The sequence below is a fragment of the Onychostoma macrolepis genome, chromosome 05 (genome assembly GCF_012432095.1).
Source record: "Onychostoma macrolepis isolate SWU-2019 chromosome 05, ASM1243209v1, whole genome shotgun sequence".
Lineage (NCBI taxonomy): Eukaryota > Metazoa > Chordata > Actinopteri > Cypriniformes > Cyprinidae > Onychostoma > Onychostoma macrolepis.
Window position 1 is genome coordinate 1,630,404 of NC_081159.1, and position 8,552 is coordinate 1,638,955.

General features: G+C 39.9%; 1 pseudogene; it reads left to right on the top strand.

The window, feature by feature from the left end:
- The first annotated feature begins 2,933 nt into the window (after window positions 1-2,933).
- LOC131540310 (uncharacterized) lies at window positions 2,934-6,959 on the top strand (annotated as a pseudogene).
- Window positions 6,960-8,552: the final 1,593 nt, after the last annotated feature.

Consider the following 8,552-nt stretch of genomic DNA (forward strand, 5'->3'; position numbering starts at 1 on the left):
TTTTTCATCATCTGTCATTTCATTTACCTTGATGTACTAAAATAACAATCTAAAAGAAAACGGATCATAGAAACCTAAAATGTTCGGAACAATAGTAAAACCTATAATAGTCTCTCAGTTATGCCACAATAACACTGCATTAGTGCTGCTGTCATTATGAGGAATTCGCTCAAAATTACTCAAAGACTCATTAATGGAATTGTAAAGGAAGCAGATCACAATCAGAATTGTAAAGAATTGAAGAATTCATATATATATATATATATATATATATATATCGGTGTATATATATATATATATATATATCAGTGGCGTTCCGTCCATATAAGCTGCGAATGCGCCGCATACCCAGGCCGTCTGAGAGAATGAGTTCACGGGCTAATGAATATAAACATGATTATAAGTTGATCTCTTGTCATTTGAGATGTGACTTAAAGCTTAATAAAGTGTTGGGATTGGGAATAAGTATGTAAAATTATTTATTTGAAAAAAGATTTTCTGTAAATCTACGTCAGTGAGACAGTGACGGAAGCTGACTCGTCAGGATTGTAGCGCGTTCTCAGTGTTCTGCTGGTATGCGGCTGATTTCACGCGCGAGGTAAGCTGTCCGCGAAGCGCTGCCCAGGTGGAAAAATGCGCTTTAGCTGCCAGATCTCGATTGCCGAAAATTACATTGTGTTTGATGCAAAACTAACCCTACGAAATCATATGAAAAAAATAAAATAAAAATCATAACTGTATTTTTCCGTATACTTGTGTCGCTTACAGTTAAAGTCCTTCTGTGATTTTATTGTTGTTTGCAACGTTACTTGGCAATATTTTAAATATATTATTATTATTATTATTATTTTATTATTTATTTTATTTTATTTTTAAAATATTTAACTTAATTTAATTCAGGTAGTTGCAAAGGCAATATTTTTCATCATCTGTCATTTCATTTACCTTGATGTACTAAAATAACAATCTAAAAGAAAACGGATCATAGAAACCTAAAATGTTCGGAACAATAGTAAAACCTATAATAGTCTCTCAGTTATGCCACAATAACACTGCATTAGTGCTGCTGTCATTATGAGGAATTCGCTCAAAATTACTCAAAGACTCATTAATGGAATTGTAAAGGAAGCAGATCACAATCAGAATTGTAAAGAATTGAAGAATTCATATATATATATATATATATATATATATATATCGGTGTATATATATATATATATATATCAGTGGCGTTCCGTCCATATAAGCTGCGAATGCGCCGCATACCCAGGCCGTCTGAGAGAATGAGTTCACGGGCTAATGAATATAAACATGATTATAAGTTGATCTCTTGTCATTTGAGATGTGACTTAAAGCTTAATAAAGTGTTGGGATTGGGAATAAGTATGTAAAATTATTTATTTGAAAAAAAAAGATTTTCTGTAAATCTACGTCAGTGAGACAGTGACGGAAGCTGACTCGTCAGGATTGTAGCGCGTTCTCAGTGTTCTGCTGGTATGCGGCTGATTTCACGCGCGAGGTAAGCTGTCCGCGAAGCGCTTGCCCAGGTGGAAAAATGCGCTTTAGCTGCCAGATCTCGATTGCCGAAAATTACATTGTGTTTGATGCAAAACTAACCCTACGAAATCATATGAAAAAAAAATAAAATAAAAATCATAACTGTATTTTTCCGTATACTTGTGTCGCTTACAGTTAAAGTCCTTCTGTGATTTTATTGTTGTTTGCAACGTTACTTGGCAATATTTTAAATATATTATTATTATTATTATTATTTTATTATTTATTTTATTTTATTTTTATTTTTAATTTTGCATGGTCTATTATTGTCATCCGGGTGGGAGTTTTAACTCCTATTCACTGGGAATAAAAAATAAATTCATTCAGTTGATGCAGAGACGTAGTCCGGGGAAATCCCCCATCTTCCCACGCTCTGAATAAAACGTTATTTGGCGGTTTTTACTTGGAAAACAGCTGTTTGTTAGCATTCCAATAACTATGGATAAACCTGAAACGATAGAAGGATTGGAGATGAATTTAATTTACAAATAGCCTGAGGTAGGTATGTGCATATTTTTAAATCGACACCTGCCACGGTGTTTTCCTCTTTGAGTGTGCCCTAAAAGCGATTCGGGGGTCCTTAATCTTAGCACTCAGCATACCCTGTTAAAAAAGTCACCGCTCGCCACTGATATATATATATATATATCTGCAAACTATATATAAACTATATAAATATATATATATATATATACTTTTTTTTTTTTTATGTCTAAAATCGATTTGGACTGTCATCGTAAACAAAGCAACAGCTACATTTTATTGTATTTATTAATTTATTTTACACCATTACAGGAAGAGTTTGGAATAAAACTAAAGTTTGCAGGTAGTTGATTATTCAAAGAAGTGATAGGAAAATTAGTCTACACGAGGTCCTGACTTCACCAAAGGCTATCTGTCTGTTTACTAAACAAATGCCTTTTTTATTTCTAAGTGAGAAGTTATTGTTGGCAGTGTGTTTGTGAGTGCATAGTCCATATGTGATGTCTATCAGGTCCAGACAGAAAGATAACATGGATGTACCATTAGAAGAAAGCAGGAAAGACTGATAAGCCGGTCTGCTGGTTAGAGAAAGAGAGTGGATGTATGTCTGTTTTTCTGCTCTGTATCTCCATGATCCAGACATTGTATGTGCTCTGTGTTTCTTGTGAATAAACGTTCATTCCTTTTGTTGTTCTCTCTCTCATACACACACACACACACACACACACTTTTGGTACCAGCATGAGGGTAGTGTGAAGAGCAGACAGAGCTAATATGCTGAGTGAAGTGTAAACACGCTTAGCAAGCCAACACCTCAAAACACACCTCCATCTGACGTCACTCACACACACATTCATGTATGATGGAAAGGGACAATAAATGTAAACAGCATGATGGATGATGTTGAGAGGTTGGACGGTCTGACTGCATGAGTTCACAGAATCACACCCTTGATATAAACTTGATATAAACTGTTCATTCTCCATAGCAGTTTGTAAGCTAAATTGGCATGGGTTCCCTTGGGAATTTCCATAGGGTTTTTTTAAATAGCGGTTAAGATGTATAACAAACACAAGGATTTGAGTTTACATGCTTGATGAATCAGATCATCTTTGAAGTCGTTAGCAATTTACAAAAAAACACAATGGTTTCAAAACACACATTTGAAGCAGTACCGTTTCAAGGCATAGGCAAGCTAGGCGGTCGCCTAGAGCGCCACCAGCTGGAGGGGCGCCAATGAGCACATGTACTGCCGCTACATTTTAACAGAGTTGTGATCAAGAGTGGCACGGACACCCTGAAATATGATTGCCGCCCCCACTGGATCCCCCAACATCATTGGGCTAGAGGACTGTCATTCTGACGATGCCTGTATGCCATTGGATCAGAGCGCTGTCAATGCTGCCTCTGATTGCTGCATGCAAAGTTTGCGTTTGGATCCCTCAACAATGCCATTAGATCAATGGGTTCTGTCAGTGTTTTGGCAAGGTATGGCTTTTTTTTTTGCCATGCAAGTTCAAAGGCCAATTTAAAATGTCGGTAGGCTACATAAAAAGTGCACAAAATCAGTATTTTGTTTAGGCAGTATTTGTGACAGTCGAGAAATCATGTGAAACTGGTCTAAAAGGTGTGCGTTTTTGCGCCAATGCATTGTTAAAGGTTCAGTGTGTCGTGTAATATTCCCATATAAAACCAAAATTCCCATTTTCTTTGCTCCTTGCAAGCGAAGTGTTAGTTTCGTCTTGAGTTATTTGCACTTGGCTATTGGCTGGGCCAATCAGAAGCCGGCCACAGCTGTTTTCACTGTAGTGTGTTAGGCTGTATTTATCAGAGGTCCGAGCGCTGACGCGGAAGCATCAGCGGAAGCGTTCAGCCTCCTCGTGTGAAGACCGACGAGGGTAAAGACCATCGACTTTTCCTGCGCGACTTTAACCGAGCAACGACTCCGAGCGACACACTTAAGTATCTTTTCTTTTTTCCCCCTTCCCTTACACACTCTCCGTTTCTATCCTCTTTCCTGCCACCTCTATCATGTGTTTCCAAACCATTCCGGTTCTCTCTCAACCACGCTCTAACGTCACATGCAGACGGCAACGTAACCCTGCTAACCTGCGCCTTATCTCTACCTCCTCCACTACACCTCTTTCCTTCTCTGTGGGTCTCTGGAATTGTCAGTCAGCTGTCAACAAAGCTGACTTTATTTCAGTTTTTTCTTTAAAATCCACGCTCAGCATCTTGGGCTTGACTGAGACCTGGATTCGTCCAGAAGACTCAGCAACCCCAGCTGCTCTCTCTACTAATCTCTCTTTCTCTCATACCCCGCGCCAAGTTGGCCAGGGTGGAGGCACTGGTCTGCTCATTTCTAACAATTGGAAATACTCAAACCGCTATCCCCTATGCAACTACAACTCATTTGAATCTCATGTCATTATTGTATCAGCTCCCATAAAACTCCAGATTGTGGTCATTTACCGTCCCCCTAGCCAAATTCTAGCCACCTTCCTAGAGGAGCTGGACGGGCTGCTGTCCTCTTTCGTGGAGGATGGTACTTCGCTCTTAGTCTTTGGTGATTTCAACATTCACCTAGACAAGCCTTATGCTACAGACTTCCACTCACTCCTTGCTTCATTTGATCTCAATCGCCTTACCACTACTAGCACGCACAAATCAGGCAACCAACTTGACTTAATTTACACACGCAATTGTACTGCAGATAACATTCTGGTACAACCGCTACATACTTTGGACCATTTCTTCATTACATTTACATTACACTTTGCTTCTCCTGTGCCACCAACCCCCCTACCAGTTACTTTTAGACGAAACCTGCGCTCCCTTTCTCCTTCCCATCTCCTCTGTAGTATCCTCCTCTCTTCCATCACCCACCCATTTCTCATCTCTGGATGTAAACGCAGCTACTGAGACTTTATGCTCTACCTTAACCTCTTGTCTAGACGACATTTGCCCTCTCTCTTCTAGGCCAGCACGGGCTGCTCCTTCCAACCCCTGGTTATCCGAGGTTCTTCGTGAACATCGGACTACACTCAGAGCGGCAGAGAGAAAATGGCGCAAATCAAACGATCTGTCGGACCTCAGTAGGTACCAGTCTTTGCTCACATCCTTCTCTGCTAAAGTCCACACTGCCAAATCCTCACATTTCCGCAACAAGATCGACAGCGCTCCAGACATGCGTAATCTCTTCAGAACATTTAATTCTCTCCTCTGTCCCCCTCCACCTCCTCCCTCCACCTCTATTACAGCTGATGACTTTGCCACTTTCTTTACAGACAAAACTAGATCGATCAGTGGTCAGTTCTCACCTCCACGCACACAGGACCCTCAGCCTACCACATCCACTGCTAAAACTCCCATCTTCTCTTTCTGTCCCCTCACTGAAGCTGAAGTATCCAAGCTTCTCCTCTCCAACCATCCTACAACATGTCATCTTGACCCAATCCCCTCACATCTTCTCCAAGCAATCTCACCCACACTCTTACCTGCACTCACACACATCATCAACACATCCCTCCTCACAGGCATCTTCCCCACTACGTTCAAGCAGGCTCGGGTAACCCCACTGCTCAAAAAACCTACATTAAACACTTCTCTTATAGAAAAATACAGACCTGTCTCTCTCCTTCCGTTCATAGCGAAAACACTTGAACGAGTTGTCTTCGACCAAGTCTCACTGTTTCTTTCACAGAACGACAAACTGGATGCTAAACAGTCAGGTTTCAGGAGGGGCCATTCAACTGAGACTGCGCTTCTCTCGGTCACTGAAGCCCTGCGAATTGAAAAAGCCCATTCCAAATCATCAGTCCTCATTCTGCTGGATCTATCTGCCGCGTTTGACACTGTCAATCATCAGATACTCCTGTCCACCCTCTCATGACTGGGCATCACTGGCATTCCACTTCGCTGGTTTGAATCCTATCTCACTGGTAGGTCTTTCAGGGTGGCCTGGGAGGAGGTATCCAAAGCACATACACTGGTCACTGGGGTTCCTCAGGGATCAGTTCTTGACCCTCCTCTTCTCCACATACACTATATCACTGGGTCCCATCATCCAGGCACATGGATTCTCATACCATTGCTACGCTGATGACACACAGCTCTATCTCTCTTTTCAACCAGATGATCCAACGGTAGCTGCAAGGATCTCAGGCTGCCTAGCGGACATCTCGGCATGGATGAAAGAACATCACCTGCAGCTCAACCTGGCAAAGACTGAGCTTCTTGTCCTCCCTGCCACTCCGACTCTACAGCATGACTTCACGATCCAGTTAGGTTCATCAACAATAACCCCATCAACTTCGGTCAGAAATCTTGGTGTAATCTTTGATGATCAGCTGACCTTCAAAGACCACATTGCAAAGACTGCTCGATCTTGCAGGTTCGCACTATACAACATCAGAAAGATCAGGCCCTTTCTGACAGAGCATGCTGCACAACTTCTTGTCCAGGCCCTTGTCATTTCTAGGCTGGACTATTGCAATTCTCTTCTGGCTGGACTTCCGTCAAACACAGTCAAACCTCTACAAATGATTCAGAATGCAGCGGCACGACTGGTCTTCAACGAGCCCAAAAGAGCCCATGTTACACCTCTCTTTATCTCCCTGCACTGGCTACCAGTCGCGGCTCGCATCAAGTTCAAGACACTGATGCTTGCATATAGAACAACCACTGGCTCAGCACCCGTTTACTTGCACTCTCTATTAACAAACTACATCCCCTCCAGAAGTCTGAGATCTGCTAGTGAGCGACGCCTCGTGGTACCATCACAGAGAGGCTCAAAATCACTCTCCAGAACATTCTCGTTCATCATTCCTGGCTGGTGGAACGATCTTCCCACCTCTATCCGGAATGCTGGATCCCTGTCAATCTTCAAGCAACAACTGAAAACTCATCTCTTTCGACGGCACTTGACTTCATCCTAAACTTAAAAAAAAAAAAAAATCTCTTTACTTATTCCTTCCTTTGGTAGTTTGTATTTATTTGAACAATGCCTGAGACTTGGTGTTGCAAGCACTTCGTCTGTCTGATTGCCTCTTCAAGATGAATCGCTTTATGTATTCCCCAATTGTAAGTCGCTTTGGATAAAAGCGTCTGCAAAATGACTAAATGTAAATGTAAAACGTTTACAGCCAATTAAAATCAATACAATTAAGATCAATACATAATTTATTAAACGGCTTTGTCAAATTTAACGCATCCTAACGGAAGTGTCGAAATGCTGAATCAATTAATTTGCTTCCAAAAAAAAATAATAATAATTCGCTTCCAACAGCGCTTAAAGAGAGTAGCGTCATACATATAGAGGGCAGAGCGTCGCGTTATTTAAAGGGGAAGTTCACGCGTCAAAGAGTAATAAAAGAACTACTAGCTGCATTCTGATTACTTTTATGTCACTGATCAGGCTTTTATAGGCCTACAGTATGTAGTTTGGGGTAACAAAGGGTTTTATAGGTTTGACTGAAATAATAATACAATAACTGACACAACAACAACAAAACAATTGAACGCTAATAGGGATTTCGCCTAGGGCGTCAAAATGGCTAGAAACGGCCCTGATTTGAAGCATAACTGTGTATAATTTATATTGTAGAACGAATCTGAAAAAGGAGTAATGTTAACCGTTTACTTCATTTTAATAATAAAAGCCATAATTGCATGTTAAAACAAACTTTGTAAATTCCTAAGAGAATCCATGACTTCTGGATTGTATTGTATAGTGTTGTTGTTGTTGTTGTTGTTTGTTGGTTACATTTACACAGCAGAAGGTGGCGACAGACCTTTACGAGCGAGTCATTGAATCATTCGTTCAATCGATTTGTTTAAAGAACACCGACCCATTCAGTAACAAACCTGGGCTGTGTTTCTAAAAGCACTGCAAGCCTAGCTTGTAGAGACCATCGATACCAATATTTCCACGATCTACTTGAGGCTTACAATGCTTTTAGAAAACGCCATCCTGGACCGAATCATTGAATCATTCCTTTAGTTGATTCTTTCAAAACACTGATACATTCAGTAATGAAACGTGAGTAATTCAGTCATTTAGTAATATGTTAAAACTGATCAAACTGATTCGTTCAGTAAAGCCACCACCACGACAGCATTTCTCTTTTTACTTTATACTATTTATAAAATAAACTAATTATAAGATATTCTGAATATTCTGTCATAATTTATTCATCCTTATGTCATTCCAAATCTGCATAACTTATTTTTTTATTTTTTCTGTAGAACACAAAATAATATTATTTGGAAAATAATAAAAATAATAATAATCTGTTAATACAATGGAGTTTAATATCATTTGGGCTCCAACATTCTTCAAAATATCTTCTTTTGTGTTCATTAGGGTGAATAAATGATGACAGAACTTTCCGCTTTAGATTAATTACTCCTTTAAATAGGCATAACAATTTTATGTTTATTTTAATATCTTTATGTATCCCAAGAAATACTGTAAATATTGGCAATAAAAATGAACAATGGAACATTTTCAT